Source organism: Schistocerca gregaria, chromosome 4, assembly GCF_023897955.1.
Source record: "Schistocerca gregaria isolate iqSchGreg1 chromosome 4, iqSchGreg1.2, whole genome shotgun sequence".
Lineage (NCBI taxonomy): Eukaryota > Metazoa > Arthropoda > Insecta > Orthoptera > Acrididae > Schistocerca > Schistocerca gregaria.
The window spans coordinates 8,049,495-8,054,996 of NC_064923.1; positions in this window are offsets into that span (position 1 = coordinate 8,049,495).

The window sequence follows — 5,502 nt, forward strand, 5'->3', positions numbered from 1 at the left end:
GCAAACAGTATCTGTGATGACGAACAATTAGCAACAGGCGTTTTTTTAAGAATTACTTTCAGATGCGACTAAGGCGAATGGCGCAGATAAAGCATTTGCCAAAGCGGTACAGCAGAAGGTGGGACGAGGCAGTCTGAATTACATTTTACAGATGTATTTCTCACATATCTCAGAGCCTCTCGCGGTCGTCGTCGTCGTCGTCGTCGTCGTCGTCGTCGTCGCCGCCGCCGCTTCTGCAGAAGTAGCAAATGGCCATCGTAGCAAATGCGGCGAGGGACGCCCTGCCTTCGATTCCGAATGCACAAAGTGTGTGGTCTTGTTTCTCAGTCTATATTTGATCGGTCTCGTAAGAGGTTGAATGTAACGAATGGGTGGGAAAGAGCAAGGGGCAGCGGCTGTGTAGAACGAAAACACAAATCCTCAGGGGTGTGAGCGTTTCGAGATGAGTCGCATACATGTAAATGTTGCTCGTCAGTGACCATGTGGCCTAATGGATAAGACGTCGGACTTCGGATCTGAAGATTACAGGTTCGAATGCTGTCACCCTTGTGTTTTTCCAGTTCTGAAAAAGAAACATACCGTTTTAATGTAGCAATTGAGCAGTACGAAACCGTCTGAATGTTGCTGTTGACCATTTTTTGCTTGGAGATGCTCTTGAGCTTGAAACACACACAACAAGACCGGTGTTAACTAGCGAAATGGTCGGCAGAGTGCCGACACCGCGAGTTTTGACTGGCACTTGCACATATAAAACAAGGTCGTAAAGTAACTCGTTCGGCTTTTGAGTCACATAAAGTATGTGTGTTAATTTTGACGCCACTAGCTCTGCATGTTGTCATGCAATTTCTTTACCTCTCAGAAATGATTATGACATAAAAGTGAAGTACGTGACGAGTGTGACGTTAGGAAAACATTAGGCTGCATGGAGAGAAACTGTATGGGACCACCCAACCGAAACGAGTACTGTGTGACGTGCTACCCGGCAGGTATTCACCGCGGTAGCCGGGTAGCTCAGTCGGTAGAGCGTCAGGCTCTTAATCCCATGGTCGTTGGTTCGAGCCACACGCTGGGCGGAACGGAATTTTGTTCCGCTGCAGATGTAAATTACCGTTTTTCTGATTAACGATATTTAATGGAAATAGCAACTGTTAACTTTGCCTACGTCTCTGTCAGTCTCAAGGAATCTGTATTTGAAGGTGAAGGTGATTTTGTAGACATGTGTGAAAGACATGTTCTGAAATGCATGTGTTGTTGTTTCGAGAGCACATCGGTTACGTGTCAGATGTGTAGCCAAGCAGTAATGGGTCGCCATAGCTGCAAATATTAGCCTGTAATATGAAGTGTTGTCAGCTGAAGTCTGATGATGCAGACGACCGTAAGGACGAAGTACCCAAGAGTACCGCTAGGCCGCGCCTCTTTAGCTCAGTGGTAGAGCACTGGTCTAATAATCCAGGCGTCGTAAGTTCCATCCTCACAGGAGAAAGCTGAATTTTGGAAATCAGTTGCGCGTCGTGGCTGTATAGCAAACAGTATCTGTGATGACGAACAATTAGCAACAGGCGTTTTTTTAAGAATTACTCTCAGATGTGATTAAGGCGAATGGCGCAGATAAAGCATTTGCCAAAGCGGTACAGCAGAAAGTGGGACGAGGCAGTCTGAATTACATTTTACAGATGTATTTCTCACATACCTCAGAGCCTCTCGCGGTCGTCGTCGTCGTCGTCGTCGTCGTCGCCGTCGCCGCCGCCGCCGCCGCTTCTGCAGAAGTAGCAAATGGCCATCGTAGCAAATGCGGCGAGGGACGCCCTGCCTTCGATTCCGAATGCACAAAGTGTGTGGTCTTGTTTCTCAGTCTATATTTGATCGGTCTCGTAAGAGGTTGAATGTAACGAATGGGTGGGAAAGAGCAAGGGGCAGCGGCTGTGTAGAACGAAAACACAAATCCTCAGGGGTGTGAGCGTTTCGAGATGAGTCGCATACATGTAAATGTTGCTCGTCAGTGACCATGTGGCCTAATGGATAAGACGTCGGACTTCGGATCTGAAGATTTCAGGTTCGAATGCTGTCACCCTTGTGTTTTTCCAGTTCTGAAAAAGAAACATACCGTTTTAATGTAGCAATTGAGCAGTACGAAACCGTCTGAATGTTGCTGTTGACCATTTTTTGCTTGGAGATGCTCTTGAGCTTGAAACACACACAACAAGACCGGTGTTAACTAGCGAAATGGTCGGCAGAGTGCCGACACCGCGAGTTTTGACTGGCACTTGCACATATAAAACAAGGTCGTAAAGTAACTCGTTCGGCTTTTGAGTCACATAAAGTATGTGTGTTAATTTTGACGCCACTAGCTCTGCATGTTGTCATGCAATTTCTTTACCTCTCAGAAATGATTATGACATAAAAGTGAAGTACGTGACGAGTGTGACGTTAGGAACACATTAGGCTGCATGGAGAGAAACTGTATGGGACCACCCAACCGAAACGAGTACTGTGTGACGTGCTACCCGGCAGGTATTCACCGCGGTAGCCGGCTACCTCAGTCGGTAAAGCGTCAGGCTCTTAATCCCAGGGTCGTTGGTTCGAGCCACACGCTGGGCGGAACGGAATTTTGTTCCGCTGCAGATGTAAATTACCGTTTTTCTGATTAACGATATTTAATGGAAATAGCAACTGTTAACTTTGCCTACGTCTCTGTCAGTCTCAAGGAATCTGTATTTGAAGGTGAAGGTGATTTTGTAGACATGTGTGAAAGACATGTTCTGAAATGCAAGTGTTGTTGTTTGGAGAGCACATCGGTTACGTGTCAGATGTGTAGCCAAGCAGTAATGGGTCGCCATAGCTGCAAATATTAGCCTGTAATATGAAGTGTTGTCAGCTGAAGTCTGATGATGCAGACGACCGTAAGGACGAAGTACCCAAGAGTACCGCTAGGCCGCGCCTCTTTAGCTCAGTGGTAGAGCACTGGTCTAATAATCCAGCGGTCGTAAGTTCCATCCTCACAGGAGAAAGATGAATTTTGGAAATCAGTTGCGCGTCGTGGCTGTATAGCAAACAGTATCTGTGATGACGAACAATTAGCAACAGGCGTTTTCTTAAGAATTACTTTCAGATGCGACTAAGGCGAATGGCGCAGATAAAGCATTTGCCAAAGCGGTACAGCAGAAGGTGGGACGAGGCAGTCTGAATTACATTTTACAGATGTATTTCTCACATATCTCAGAGCCTCTCGCGGTCGTCGTCGTCGTCGTCGTCGTCGTCGTCGTCGTCGCCGCCGCCGCTTCTGCAGAAGTAGCAAATGGCCATCGTAGCAAATGCGGCGAGGGACGCCCTGCCTTCGATTCCGAATGCACAAAGTGTGTGGTCTTGTTTCTCAGTCTATATTTGATCGGTCTCGTAAGAGGTTGAATGTAACGAATGGGTGGGAAAGAGCAAGGGGCAGCGGCTGTGTAGAACGAAAACACAAATCCTCAGGGGTGTGAGCGTTTCGAGATGAGTCGCATACATGTAAATGTTGCTCGTCAGTGACCATGTGGCCTAATGGATAAGACGTCGGACTTCGGATCTGAAGATTACAGGTTCGAATGCTGTCACCCTTGTGTTTTTCCAGTTCTGAAAAAGAAACATACCGTTTTAATGTAGCAATTGAGCAGTACGAAACCGTCTGAATGTTGCTGTTGACCATTTTTTGCTTGGAGATGCTCTTGAGCTTGAAACACACACAACAAGACCGGTGTTAACTAGCGAAATGGTCGGCAGAGTGCCGACACCGCGAGTTTTGACTGGCACTTGCACATATAAAACAAGGTCGTAAAGTAACTCGTTCGGCTTTTGAGTCACATAAAGTATGTGTGTTAATTTTGACGCCACTAGCTCTGCATGTTGTCATGCAATTTCTTTACCTCTCAGAAATGATTATGACATAAAAGTGAAGTACGTGACGAGTGTGACGTTAGGAAAACATTAGGCTGCATGGAGAGAAACTGTATGGGACCACCCAACCGAAACGAGTACTGTGTGACGTGCTACCCGGCAGGTATTCACCGCGGTAGCCGGCTAGCTCAGTCGGTAGAGCGTCAGGCTCTTAATCCCATGGTCGTTGGTTCGAGCCACACGCTGGGCGGAACGGAATTTTGTTCCGCTGCAGATGTAAATTACCGTTTTTCTGATTAACGATATTTAATGGAAATAGCAACTGTTAACTTTGCCTACGTCTCTGTCAGTCTCAAGGAATCTGTATTTGAAGGTGAAGGTGATTTTGTAGACATGTGTGAAAGACATGTTCTGAAATGCAAGTGTTGTTGTTTGGAGAGCACATCGGTTACGTGTCAGATGTGTAGCCAAGCAGTAATGGGTCGCCATAGCTGCAAATATTAGCCTGTAATATGAAGTGTTGTCAGCTGAAGTCTGATGATGCAGACGACCGTAAGGACGAAGTACCCAAGAGTACCGCTAGGCCGCGCCTCTTTAGCTCAGTGGTAGAGCACTGGTCTAATAATCCAGCGGTCGTAAGTTCCATCCTCACAGGAGAAAGATGAATTTTGGAAATCAGTTGCGCGTCGTGGCTGTATAGCAAACAGTATCTGTGATGACGAACAATTAGCAACAGGCGTTTTTTTAAGAATTACTCTCAGATGTGATTAAGGCGAATGGCGCAGATAAAGCATTTGCCAAAGCGGTACAGCAGAAAGTGGGACGAGGCAGTCTGAATTACATTTTACAGATGTATTTCTCACATACCTCAGAGCCTCTCGCGGTCGTCGTCGTCGGCGTCGTCGTCGTCGTCGTCGTCGTCGTCGTCGCCGCCGCCGCTTCTGCAGAAGTAGCAAATGGCCATCGTAGCAAATGCGGCGAGGGACGCCCTGCCTTCGATTCCGAATGCACAAAGTCTGTGGTCTTGTTTCTCAGTCTATATTTGATCGGTCTCGTAAGAGGTTGAATGTAACGAATGGGTGGGAAAGAGCAAGGGGCAGCGGCTGTGTAGAATGAAAACACAAATCCTCAGGGGTGTGAGCGTTTCGAGATGAGTCGCATACATGTAAATGTTGGTCGTCACTGACCATGTGGCCTAATGGATAAGACGTCGGACTTCGGATCTGAAGATTACAGGTTCGAATGCTGTCACGCTTGCGTTTTTCCAGTTCTGAAAAAGAAACATACCGTTTTAATGTAGCAATTGAGCAGTACGAAACCGTCTGAATGTTGCTGTTGACCATTTTTTGCTTGGAGATGCTCTTGAGCTTGAAACACACACAACAAGACCGGTGTTAACTAGCGAAATGGTCGGCAGAGTGCCGACACCGCGAGTTTTGACTGGCACTTGCACATATAAAACAAGGTCGTAAAGTAACTCGTTCGGCTTTTGAGTCACATAAAGTATGTGTGTTAATTTTGACGCCACTAGCTCTGCATGTTGTCATGCAATTTCTTTACGTCTCAGAAATGATTATGACATAAAAGTGAAGTACGTGACGAGTGTGACGTTAGGAACACATTAGGCTGCAT